Source organism: Paroedura picta, chromosome 2 (assembly GCF_049243985.1).
Source record: "Paroedura picta isolate Pp20150507F chromosome 2, Ppicta_v3.0, whole genome shotgun sequence".
Taxonomy (NCBI): Eukaryota; Metazoa; Chordata; class Lepidosauria; order Squamata; family Gekkonidae; genus Paroedura; species Paroedura picta.
Window position 1 is genome coordinate 9,660,260 of NC_135370.1, and position 13,804 is coordinate 9,674,063.

The 13,804-nt window shown below is 53.4% G+C and overlaps 1 long non-coding RNA gene across 1 annotated transcript; it reads right to left on the bottom strand.

Moving 5' to 3' along the window:
* Positions 1 to 321: 321 nt before the first annotated feature.
* On the bottom strand, positions 322 to 11,663 carry LOC143829048 (uncharacterized). Its single transcript, XR_013227988.1, has 3 exons — positions 11,506 to 11,663; positions 6,867 to 8,040; positions 322 to 800 (listed from the first exon to the last, which is right to left on the bottom strand). It is a non-coding gene; the product is annotated as an uncharacterized LOC143829048 (long non-coding RNA).
* Between the last annotated feature and the right edge of the window lie 2,141 nt (positions 11,664 to 13,804).

Sequence of the window (13,804 nt, forward strand, 5' to 3'; positions counted from 1 at the left end):
CCTGAGCCTTACATTCTCAGAAGAACCTCAGGAGAACCTGAGTGGCCTGCAAAAGAAATAAGGGGTCTGGAAAGATGGTCGTCATAATGCTAGGAAAAGAGAAAGAACCAAGATGAGATGGATTAATAATAATTCAATTTCTATACTGCCCTTCTGGGAACTGGCGCAAGGCAGTGTACGTCAGGGGTAGTCAACCTGTGGGACTCCAGATGTTCATAGACTACAATTCCCATGGGAATTGTAGTCCATGAACATCTGGAGGACAACATCTGGAGTCCATGAACATCTGGAGGACAACATCTGGAGTCCATGAACATCTGGAGGACAACATCCGGAGTCCATGAACATCTGGAGGACAACAGGTTGACTACCCATGGTGTACGTCATGCAATAACAACACGATTAAGAACAATCATAACATAACAAAACATTTAAAACAGAATCTATAGTCAATAGCAGCATCCAGTATTATCATAGTTCCCAGCATTGGTTATCAGTAGATCTTTCCCAGATTACAGTGTGTCTGTGGGGGGCGTTTATCAAAGGGGCCTATTAGAGTTCACTGGCCCCAACTAAAAAACTTGGCAGAAGAGCTCCATCTTACAGGCCCTGCAGAACTGGGCAAGCTCTGTCAGGGCCTGGGTATCCTCCGGTAAGGGCCAAGACTGAAAATGCCCTGGCCCTTGTTGAGGACAGATGTACTTCATTGGGGCCTGGGACCACCAACCAGTTGGTATTTGTAGAGTGAAGTACTCTTCTGGGGGAAGGCGTAGGGAGAGAAGCAATCCCTGAGCCCAGACCTGTCGTGGTTCGGTCCTTGGTGGCTTGGGAACGGGACCGAACCCCGCCATCAGAGGCGCCCGCGATCACGGAGGTAGGGCATGGTGATCATAGGCAAGCCGGCAGCTGGGCGCCCCACCCGATCGTTGAGGTGGCAATGGCCGCTAAAGAACCTCAATGTCCCCCTCCACCTTTTGACAAGGGCCCGGAGATGGCCCTTTGTTCCAGGAAAATGGGCCATCAGGAACCCCGGAAAACCTCGCATATGTGCATGAGTCATGATTGTATCAGCATGTTCCCTCCGCAAGTACTGGGTGGGGCAATACAGCCTAAGGAGGTGGGTTTTGTATAAAAGGGAGCTTCCACCTGGAGTTCGGTGGAAGCTCTTACTCCATACCAGCGGACTCCACGTTGCTGAAATAAAGCTTGTTCCTGTTGTATCGTTCACCAGGCCTGGCGTGACGTTTTCTTCAAAGGGGCACCCTGGTTTTTCAGTTAGCAAGCGGGTCCCCGACATCGTAAGAGCTTCCCACCGAACTCCAGGGTCGGCATCGCATCCGAGCGCTTATCGGGACGGATCCAGAGATGGCGTTTTCAAGCAACGGGGCGGTCTCGACCCCCACGAACCCCGGGAACATGAGTTTAATGTCCCCGGGAGATTTCCTCCGAAAATCGGGGGGCCAGGAGCAGCTGTCCGGGACCCCGAGACCCTCGGCAGCGGCGGCCAAGGGAAGGCGCCGGGCCATGGGGTTCCCAAGCACGGCGGGGAGCGCGCCGAGGTCTGGGGGGTTGGCCCCAACCTGGGACACCCAGCTGAGGCAGGCGCTTCGCCCGGTAGGACCTGAGGAATCCCTAGAGGACCTGCGGCGGGCCATGGCGGACTTGGCCAGGCGCTTGCAGGCAGCTGAAGCCCGTGAGCAAGCTCGGGCCGGGCCCGGGGGGACTGGTAATACAACGGCGGAGGGGATCGCGTCGAGTGAGGACGTCTCCAGCGACGAGGACGAGCCCGGTACTGGTGAGCGGGCCCCGGACCCCGACCCGGAGCAGTTTTCAGTCCCGAGTGGGCGAGACGGCCAGCGGAGAGGCGAGATAGCAGAGGATCTCGGGGGAGCGGGTGAGCCGACGGGGCGGCGAGAGCCGGACCAACGCAGGAGCGACGTGCAAGGCAGGGAGCGGCACGGCGTCATTGGGCAAGTTGGTAGCCGGTGGAGCGGAGCAGGACGAGACGGCGGACGCCGAGAATCCCGGATCCGGAGGGGGTCGGACTACTCTCCAAAACGTTCCCCCCCAGAGCTTAAGGCGCGTTTCGACGGGACGCCGGACGACCTCCCGCAGTTCCTCCTCCACGCGCTGACGCATGCCCGGAGGTATGGAGACCGGTATGAGGACTCCGAGGACTTGGTCTGGGGGGTGGCCTCGTGTCTCCAGGGCAAGGCGGGTCAGTGGTACCTAGGGTTGGCCGAGCGCGGCGACCCGGCAACTCGGGACCTGCAGGACTTCGTGGTCGCGCTCCGCCGACGATTCCAGGACCCCCAGGCTGAGGACAAGGCAAAGAGTCGGATCAAGGGACTTCGACAGGGTACTAGGGGGGTTATGGACTATATAGACATTTTCCGGAGGGAAGCAGGCAAGGTGTTCTCCTGGAACGAGGAGACCCAAATCGAGTACTTCCGGGAGGGCCTTAACCCGAAGCTCAGGGAATGGGCCGTGATCAAGGGGACGGAAGAAGATCTGTCTACACTGGAGGGGTGGTGTTTTGTGGTCGCCAAGCTGGAAGCCAGCCTGGGTTGGGCCGCCGCACCCCCCCGGGAGGCCAAAGGCGGGTCAGCCGAGGCGCCGAGACCGGGCCCCGACAACTCTCGCCCCAAACGACCCCCGAACCCCGAGCGGGAAAGGAGACGCCGGGAAGGTCTGTGCCTGAAATGCGGGGGGTCAGGACATTTCGCAGCAGCGTGCCAACGGCAAGGGGGGGAGGACCGCGGGCTCTCCCAGGGGGGAGGTGCGACACGCCCCCAGCAGGCACGCCGGGCGGAGGACCTCCGCAACGAACCGGGAAGCACCCAGGCGACGGGAAACGGCCAGGACCTGCTGTAGACGGCGCCGGGCAGCAGGTCCCGCGGTGCGAGGGAAAACCCCTGCAGCATGAGGCGCGACCTCCGAACGTGGTAATTTTAGAGCTCCGGAACCCGGAGAACGGACTAAGTTGGGTGGGGGAGGCTCTTTTGGACTCTGGATGCGACCACAGCATGGTCCACCCCCAGATAGCCCGGGCTTTGGGGCTACCGAAGCGCATTCGGAAGGTTCCCCTGGTTTTCGTCCAGATGGACGGCAGCCCGATTCAGGGGGGACCTTTCGGGGAGGAGGTGGGTCCTATCGCCATCCACATAGGGGACCACCAAGAGCTGCGGTGGCTGATCCAGGTCCCCGTAGCGGGATATCGGGCGGTGTTGGGCCTGGATTGGCTGAAGGAACACAACCCCGTGGTGGACTGGCGGGCGGGGACCCTGAAGTTCGACTTGACGGTGGGTGCACGGCATCGGGTCCCCCACGAGAATTCCAGCCACAAGAGGACGGCGGCGCGTCCCAGGGGAGCGGCGGCGGCGCAGCAGGAGAAACCAGAGCCCGAGGTCCCGCCAGAGTACCGAGACCTCGCAGCCGTTTTCAGCGAGCGGGAAGCGGACGAGCTACCCCCACACCGCCGCACGGACTGCGCTATCAACATCCCAGAGGGGGCGGTACTACCCAAAGGGCGCATCTACAAGATGAGTGAGGGTGAGCTCAAGGACCTCCGGGAGTTTTTGGGTAAAAATCTGGCCCGAGGTTTCATCCGGCCCGCTTCCAGTCCCATGGGAGCTCCAGTCTTGTTCGTCCGGAAAAAGGATGGGTCCCGACGGCTGTGCCAGGACTACCGGGGCCTCAACGCCATCGCAGCGGGGAACGCTTACCCCCTCCCGCTGATCCCGGATTTGCTGGCCCGGCTGGGCAAAGGGACTCTGTTCACTAAGCTGGACCTAAGGGAGGCGTACTACCGGGTACGCATCCAGGAGGGGGATGAGTGGAAAACAGCGTTTAACTGTCAATTGGGACAATTCGAATTTAAAGTGATGCCGTTCGGTTTAAGCGGGGCACCTGGGGTTTTCATGAGTCTAATTAATGAGGTGTTGCAGGACCTTCTGTTTCAGGGGGTGGTGGTTTATTTGGATGACGTCCTGATCTACAGCCAAGATCCCCAAGAGCACGTGACCCTGGTGAGGGAGGTGTTAAAGCGCCTGCTGGCAAACCACCTATACGTGAAGCTGGCTAAGTGCGAATTCCACCGTCCCTCCCTGGACTATTTGGGCTACCGCATCTCAGCCCAGGGCATAGCTATGGACCCCGAGAAGGTGCAGGCGGTGCTGGCCTGGGAAAGGCCCCGCACCCGGAAACAGCTACAAAGCTTCCTGGGGTTTGCTAACTTTTTTAGAGGCTTCATCCCCAGATACTCCTCCGTAGTGGCTCCCCTCACGGACTTGCTAGGTACCAAGGGGAGAGGTCCTCGCGCCACGCGGCCCAGCGCAGCGCTCGGCTGGAATGAGAAATCGGAGGCAGCGTTCCTGGCCCTCAAGCAAGCTTTCGCGTCTGAGCCCACGCTACTGCACGTCGACCCAACCCAGCCGATGGTGGTACAAGTCGACGCCAGCGACGCAGCAGCCGGGGCGGTTCTCCTGCAGCGAGACAAGGCGGGACAGCTGAGGCCGGCGGCCTACCTCTCACGAAAATTCGCCGAAACGGAGCGGAACTGGTCTACCTGGGAGAAGGAGGCGTTTGCGATTAAGTTCGCCCTCACCGAATGGCGGCATTGGCTGGAGGAAACAAAGGAGCCGTTCGAGGTCTGGACAGATCACAAGAATCTGGAGGCGCTCCGGCAACCGCGATCCCTGAACGCCAAGCAGATGAGGTGGGCGGAGTTCTTTTCACGGTACAATTTCAAGCTTGGTCACATCCCCGGCAAAGAGAATTTCCTCGCGGACGCCCTCTCCCGTCTGCCGCATTATGGGGAGGGGTACGCTCCCTGCACCAGGTCCGTGTTTGGTGAGGAGCAGCTGGGACGGGGGGTCGTCACTAGGCGTCGGGCCAGGGAGGAATGGGAGCCCGACCCGGCGACCGCCCCGCTCCGAGACCGCCTAGTGGCAGCCTACGGGACAGACGAGGAGCTGGCTGAGCTCCGGGACTCTTTGATTTTGGACTCCGGTCTCTGGCGGAGGGGGGAGGCTGTCTACGTCCCGGAAGGGCTACGACGGGAAGCCCTCAGCCTCTGCCACGATGCTAAGACCGCCGGGCACTTCGGTTTCGTAAAATCCTGGAAGTTGGCCCGGCGGCGGTTTTGGTGGCCCAGTCTGCGGCGGGACACAAAAGCTTACGTCAGTGGTTGTCCTGTCTGCCTGACCTGCAAGCCGGGGGTTGGCAAGCCGAAAGGTCTGCTGCACCCGCTCGAGGTCCCGACCCGGCCGTGGTCAGTGATCTCCATGGACTTTATAACAGACTTGCCTCCCAGCAAGGGGAAAACGGTGATCTGGGTGGTGGTAGATCTATTTTCCAAACAGGCCCATTTCATTCCTTGCGCCAGTGTCCCCAGTGCTTCACAGTTGGCTCGGATGTTCCTGGATCACGTGTTCCGACTGCACGGGCTGCCGGACAAGGTGATTTCCGATCGGGGCTCACAATTCGTGTCCCGGTTTTGGCAAGCTTTCCTGCGCCTGTTAGACATCGAGCAAGGGCTGAGCTCCGCTTACCACCCCCAGACGGACGGGCAGACCGAGCGGGTTAATCAAGTACTGGAGCAGTACTTGCGGTGTTTCGGTTCCTATCATCAAGACACCTGGGTGCCCCTGCTCCCCCTGGCCGAGTTCGCGTACAACAACGCAGACCACAGCAGCACGGAGATGTCGCCTTTTGCCGTCGTCTACGGGACAGACCTGAGACACTTCCCGGAGCTTGGAGAGGTCCCCGCCCGGGAATCGGCCGACCTTCGCGAGTGGGGGAAGCGTGCCGGGAGCTGCTGGAAGTCGCTGCAGGAGCAGCTCCACAAAGTCAAGGCAGCGCAGAAAGAGGACGCCGACCGGAAGAGACGACCAGCTGAGGAGATCCGACCGGGGGATCGAGTTTACCTTTCCACCCGGAACCTACGGTTGAATTTGCCCAGCAAGAAGCTAGGCCCTCGGTTTTTGGGGCCTTTCGAGGTCTTGGCCCCGATCAACGAAGTTTCGGTCAAGCTCAAGCTCCCCAAGAACCTCCGGCACATCCATCCCGTCTTTCACGTGAGCCTTCTAAAAAAAACTCCGGACGGTGACGTTTGGCACCCCGTGTTTTCCCCGCCAGCGCCCGAGGTCCTGCCGGGGGGGGAGCACCACGAGGTGGCGGATATCCTGGACTCTAGACTCCACAGGGGGAAGTTGCAGTACCTCGTGGAATGGAAGGACTTCGCTTTGGGGGACCGGGAATGGGTCTGGGCAGCGGACGTCCTTGCGCCCCGACTCACTGAACGTTTCCACAAGCGGTATCCTGGCCGTCCCGGGGGGTTGGAGAATGGACCTTTGGGGGGGCAGAATGTCGTGGTTCGGTCCTTGGTGGCTTGGGAACGGGACCGAACCCCGCCATCAGAGGCGCCCGCGATCACGGAGGTAGGGCATGGTGATCATAGGCAAGCCGGCAGCTGGGCGCCCCACCCGATCGTTGAGGTGGCAATGACCGCTAAAGAACCTCAATGTCCCCCTCCACCTTTTGACAAGGGCCCGGAGATGGCCCTTTGTTCCAGGAAAATGGGCCATCAGGAACCCCGGAAAACCTCGCATATGTGCATGAGTCATGATTGTATCAGCATGTTCCCTCCGCAAGTACTGGGTGGGGCAATACAGCCTAAGGAGGTGGGTTTTGTATAAAAGGGAGCTTCCACCTGGAGTTCGGTGGAAGCTCTTACTCCATACCAGCGGACTCCACGTTGCTGAAATAAAGCTTGTTCCTGTTGTATCGTTCACCAGGCCTGGCGTGACGTTTTCTTCAAAGGGGCACCCTGGTTTTTCAGTTAGCAAGCGGGTCCCCGACAAGACCATTCATTGCCTTAAAGGTAAGTAGCAAAACCATTAACCTGCTCTGGAATTCAAGCAGAATCCAGTACAGCTGCAGAAGCATGGGTCAGATATGCCCCCCCCCCATGGTGCTCCTGTGAGGACCCTGACTGCTGCGTCCTGGACCAGTTGCAGTTTCTGAGTCAGGGATAAGGGAAGGCCAGAGTAAAGCGAGTTACAGAAGTCTATTCTAGAGGTGGCTGTCACATCGATGACTGTGGCTAGGTGGTCCAGGGCAAAGAAGGGTGCTAGTAGCTTTGCTGGCACAGGTGGAAAAGCGCCAGCTGTGCTACTCTTGTAATATGTTACCACGGAGGAACATATGGAGCACACCCAAGTTACTGGCTGAATATGCAAGTGTAAGCTGCACTGCATCTAGGCAGTGCACTGCATCCAGACATTTCCTCAAATGGACCTTTCCTACCCAGCCACAGGACCTCTGTCTTTGAAGGGCTGAGTTTCAGATGAATCTGCTGGATCCATCCTGCCACTGCTTCCAGGCATCTGGCAAATGACTCTGCGTTGAACCTTTAAGCTACGCTGTGCTATCAGGCGAACCATTTGCTTGATAACTATGAGGTGGTAGGAGGGTCTTTTTAGCCATCTTGAGATTTTTGGGTCAGAGTAGCCCAAGGTCACCCAGCTGGTTGCATACGGGTGAGGAGCGCAGAATCAAATCTGGCTCACCAGATTAGAAGTCCACACTCCTAACCACTGCACCAAGCTGGCTGGGCAGCCATCCATCAGGAGGTAGAGCTGGGTATCATCGGCATATTGATGATATCCCAGCCCAAACCCTCGACGAACTGGGCAAGAGGGCACATGAAGATATTGAATAAGGTTGGGGAGAGGACAGCACCTTGTGGCACTCCATAAGGGAGTTGACAGCAATGCGATTAACTCTCTCCAAGCAGAACTGTCTGTCCATGACCTGGAGAAATAAAATTAGCTCTTGCAGAGCTGTCCCTCGTATTTCCATGTCAGTAAGGCGACGATCCAGAAACTTGTGATTATGTTGAACGCTGTCTTGAGATCTAGCATCAGAAGCAGCGCTGACCTGCCACAATCCAGCTGCCTTTGGAGGTCATGCAGATCCAGGTATGGTTTTTTCAGCAAGGTACAAAACACTGCCTCCTTCTGCCCCTTGGGAACATTCCTGTAGAGGGGGAGAGGATGATTATTTCCTGGGCCTAGTCTGCACACAATAGATAATGCACTTTCAATGCACTTTAGAAGTAGATTTTCCTGTTCTGCACTGGAAAATCCAGCTGCCAAAGCACATTGAAAGTGCATTATCCTTTGTGAAGGGGCCTCCTAACCTCTCAGTCATTTTAAGGAGCCATGAGGGGCTGGGATTCAATAGGCTTGTGGTTGGCCTCACTGATGCTAGCAACCAATCCACATATCCATGAGCCGCCTGAAACCATCAAATACTCCTTCCAAAGGTAGCCAAGGTGCCTCTAGTTCCTTTACTGCATAAATAAGTGGAGGGATGTATGCAGAATACTGGATTTAAAGAAATCTCAGAATCTCAGACAAGGAAGGAAATTAGTTCCTTGTTCTCTGAGGGGAGACCAAGACGTATGAAGAAAGGTTGGGGCAGCTTGGTCTGTTTGGCCTGGAGACAAGACGACTGAGAAGGGATCTGATAACCATCTTCAAGTATTTAAAAGGCTGCCATATGGAGGATGGAGCAGAGTTGTTCTCTTTTGCCCCGGAGGGACAGACCAGAAGGAATCGGATGAAATTAATTCAAAAGAAATTGCATCTAAACATCCGGAAGATGTTCCTGACAGTTAGAACGGTTCCTCAGTGGAACAGGCTTCCTCGGGAGGTGGTGGGTTCTCCATCTTTGGAAATTTTTAAACAGAGGCTGGATAGCCATCTGACGGAGAGGCTGATTCTATGAAGGCTGAAGGGGGTGGCAGGTTACAGTGGATGAGCGAGAGGGATGTGAGTGTCCTGCATAGTGCAGGGGGTTGGACTAGATGACCCATGAGGAACCCTTCCAACTCTATTATTCTATGATTCTGTGATTCTATGGGACTGGAAAGTAAATTTTTGAGATTGGGCCCCTTTGGTTTTCAGCCAACTCAGAGTTAGGCATGTTTGTGGAGGGAAAATTCAGACTGTTCTGGATTTGGCCAGAACCGTTTTGAGCCGAATCCAAACCACCGTTCATTGGTTTAGATTCGGCTGAATTGATTCAGCTGAATTCAAAGCAGTCTGAATCCCCCCCCCTGCACATGTGTCCCCCTCCCCACCTTCCCACACAACAGAGAGCACCCCAGGCATGCGATCGTGACACAGCAGCTGCTCAGCACACTCTCTCCTCCCCGGACCCTGCTTTTAAACTGGTCAAATCATGGCTGAATCAACAAAACATTATTTGGCTGCCACTGATTCAGCCCGTTTAACGTGCAGGGATGGGCAATTTGGCTTGAATAGGTCTGAAAAGTACATGAATCAGCATCGATTCAGGTAATTTTCAGCTTATCTGAACCAAAATGCCCATCGCTACTCAGAGTGCAGGGCACATTCCTGAGCAGGGTGGCCGAGGACAACTGAAAAATCTCAAGAACATCCTTTACGAAGAAGTTATGGTTCCCTAATGAGAAGAAGAAGCAAAGTTGGTTCTTATATGCCACTTTTTTCTACCTAAAGGAGGCTCAAAGCGGCTTCCAGTCGCCTTCCCTTTCCTCTCCCCACAACAGACACTCTGTGAGGTGGGTGAGGCTGAGAGAGCCCGGATATTTCTGCTGGGTCAGAACAGATTTATCAGTGCCGTGGCGAGCCCAAGGTCACCCAGCTGGCTGCATGTGGGGGAGTGCAGAATTGAACCCGGCTTGCCAGATTAGAAGTCCACACCCCTAACCACTGCACCAAACTGGCTCTCGATGCACACCTAGCTTAATTGACTCTTGTGAGGAAGAATGAGGCTTTCTGTGGTCCATCCAGAAGTCCATACTTCTATACTCCACACTGTAAATGATGAAGGAAGCACTTGATCTGAACAATAAATACTGCAGTCAGCAAGTGTGTAGATGACCAAATGCCTCTCATCTGTTGCCTGGGGTAGGCCAAGGGATTTCTCATCATAGATGGATCAGTCCAGTGGCCCTGCCTGTCCATGTCACACACTGGCCAAAAACCAGGACCCATCAGGTCTACCAATGGAGCCAGAACTCCAGATGTTCTCCCCAAACACCAAGAATACAAAGCATCACAGCATGCAGAGGGGGGGGGGAATCTCTTCTTCTTCCTTCCTCAAATACCCCCTTTCCCTACCAAATCTCCTAAAACATCTCATCCTGAATTTGACAAATGTATCAATGAGACACGTGGGAGAAGCAGGAAACTCCTCTTGGATTCCACATGACCTTTGCCAGCAGATCTGGAGCATGAAAAGAAACCAGTGAAGAAGACGACTGTGAAAGGGTTCTTGGGCCTGCATAGTTGTTCATGTGTCAGGGGGGCTCTGATAGGTGAAGGGAGAGGAAAGTGATGGGGAGAGCCTTCAGCTACTCATAATAACTGGGATAGCATTTCAGGATATAAAGTTGCTTTCAATAAAGTCTCAGGCAAAAAGAGCAATTAAACTTTAGAACGAACTGCCAAGAGACAGCATGAAATCACTGAATATATTCTGAACAGGACTTGACATTGCCTACCAGGGATGATTTATAGCTAATTAAATTACTTTTGCTATGAGAACGGAGTATCGAGTCGATGCAAGAAGAACTAGCCCTCTGTCTCAAATCATATTTTATACACGAATACACTTGCTCACACAGAGAAGGAAAGACACTTCCTTTGTTCCCCCACTAGAGGCGCCATTTTAACAAAGGATAATGTCCTGCTGAGCTCAGGAGTCAGCTTGTATGTGGGAGTGGGGTGTTTATTTTAAGTGTGATAGGACTGCCGGACTGCCAGGTGGAGGCAGGGGTCTCTCACCACCAGGCTCTGTCCCCCCCCCAGCTACCAACCAGTTGGTGCTGTGAAGGAAGTGATGTCATCACACCAGTCAATGTGTGATGACATCACTTACCAGTAGAAAAAGAAAGGCCCAGACCACATTGCTGGTGTTGCACAGGAAGTGATGTCACACTCACCAGTGACTTTCCAGCTCATGGTTTGATATTTGAGCAAGAATTGTAAGGTAGAAACCAGCTTTAACATAAGAGTTTCTGCCCAGATACCAGAGTGTCACCTGGAAATTGTTGGCGAGATGATATCACTTCCATTGTGATGCCAGCAGTCTGGCCTGGGTCTTTCTCTTTCTCCATGAATCCCCCCACATCCCTTGCCAGATGCTAGGAAGAACATGGCGACCCTGTTGTTACAGAAACAATTGATGACGTTGTTGTCAGCCATTTAGTTGTGTTCGACTCTTGGTGATCCCATGGCACAGTTGTTACCACAACCCACGATCCCGCACCACTTCCCTCAGCCATGCAATGCTCTGGCCGGTGTCCATCTTGATTGCGTCCAACCACTGTGTCCTTGGTTAGCTGGGTTTCCTTTTTCCACTGACCGATCCTAGCATAATTGCTTTCTCCATTGAGTTGGATTGCATGATATGGCCAAAGTAAGTGAGCCGGAGTTTCATGATTTTACCTACCAATGATATATGTGCTGTAGTATTATGTGCTGCAGTATTGCCTTGTTTGTGACTTTTGCTGTCCATGGAACCCGCAGAAGTTTGCTCCAACACCAGAGTTCAAGTAATCAATTTTTCTCTTGTCTGATTTTTTCATCATCCAACTTTCACAGCCAAAAGTGCCTATTGGAAATATGATAGATCGAACTAATCTACATTTGGTAAAAAGGTAAAGGTAAAGGTATCCCCTGTGCAAGCACCGGGTCATGTCTGACCCTTGGGGTGACGCCCTCCAGCGTTTTCTTGGCAGACTCAATACGGGGTGATTTGTCAGTGCCTTCCCCAGTCATTACCGTTTACTCCCCAGCAAGCTGGGTACTCATTTTACCGACCTCGGAAGGATGGAAGGCTGAGTCAACCTTGAGCCGGCTGCTGGGATCGAACTCCCAGCCTCATGGGCAAAGCTTTCAGACTACCTGTCTGCTGCCTTACCACTCTGCGCCACAAGAGGCTCTCTACATTTGGTAGACAGGCTTATTTTTAAAATTTTATTTACTAGAATTAAAGCCCGTTGTAGCTGATACAACGGGCACTAGCATGGGGGGAGGGGGGTAGAAAGGAAGAGAGCGATTAAGATAGAGAGAAAGAGAGAAAGAAAGAGGACAGAAAAAGTGAAAGAAAAGAAAAGAGAGAGGGAAAAGAGAGTGCTAGCCAAAAATATAGGTAGAAGAAAAGAAATAAGAGAGAGAGAGATAGACAGGACAGGACAGAGAGAAATATAACAAGAAAGACAAGGAGAAGAAGACAGAGAATTAGAGAAAAAGAGAGAATGAAAGAGATAGAAATTAAGAGAGGGAGAGAAGTCAAGGAAGAGAGGGGAAAGAAGACGGAGAAAAAAATTATCCTGACAGTCTGACTGTCTGAGGGCATGTGGGACACATACCTGCTCTGAAGTGACTGTCATGGCCACCTTGCTACCCTCCCTCCCTCCCAACACACACACACAGCTACTCACTTCCCTACCCCCCTCCCATTTCCCTCCTTACCTAATGGCTTCCCAACCTCCCTCCCGCCCTCCAAGCAAGCAAACACACTCACAGGGGTGCGCACACTCACTCACTCCCTTTCCCCCTCCTGCTTATCTTCTGCCTCAATCACTGCAGGTAGAAAAACAGAGCAGTAGTGAATAGTAACAACTGCAGCATACTGACGGCCCCATGGTTGGATGATTTAGTTTAGCCTACTTCTCAAGCCTATCAAATGTAATATGTAATAAGATGTAAATGTAATAAGAACCCCCTCTAATCTCTCATACAAATCATCTGAGTCCAGTAGCACCTTAGTGTTAATAGGCAGACCCTGCACACTTATGAGGGGTAGTATTGTGGTAGAACAGGTTTGCTCTAGCATTGCAAGCCCAATTCCACCTTTCCCACAGCCTTTCTGGCTGGTTGCCACCTCCTGGAGGGGGTATAAGTTTGTCTCCACTAGGCCCACCTGCTGTGAGAATCACACCCCCTTCCAATTCCAAGGGTTCACCTCATGAGCATCATTTGGACAACTTACTGCAGGATACATCCCTAGAGAAGTAGCAGCTTGCCAACCTCCTTGCTCTGGATCTGGGATTTCCCCTTGCTCTGGACTAGCATTTCCAAGATGGAGGAACACTATGTGGATCAGAGACCACTGCTGGCTTCAATGAGAAGAACTCCCTAAAAAAATAAGATGGGGTCTGAACTGGTGATAACAGATCTTGGAGTCATGGTAGATAACTCACTGGAAATGTTGTGTGTGTGTGACTGCAATAAAAAAAGACAAGTGTCATGCTGGAGATTATTAGGAAGAGAACTGAAAAAAAATCAGCCGGTACCATAATGTCCCTGTGTAAATCTATGGAGCGGGCGCATTTGGAATAATGTGTACAGTATTGAAGGCAAAGGGGTGGCAGTAGTAGAGCAAGTGGATTGTGAGTGTCCTGCATAGTGCAGGGGGTTGGACTAGATGACACATGAGGTCCCTTCCAACTCTATGATTCTATGAGTTCTGGTCCTTGCCCCTCAAACAAGATATTGTAGCATTAGAAAACATGAAGAAAAGGTCAGTTAAAATTATTAAGAGGATAGAACACTTTCTGGGTTAGAAAGGTTTAAAAAGTTAGGTATGTAGGTTTGCAACCCATCTGTCTACCTGCCTAATACTGAATCATTAACTAGCTGTTCAGGGATGATTCCTTGGTGCAAAAGGGATCTTTCTACAGTTCACCAACTGTGGGAGGGTCCCTTCTGAGGACACATTCCCCTTCTAATCAGCCTTGTGCCTT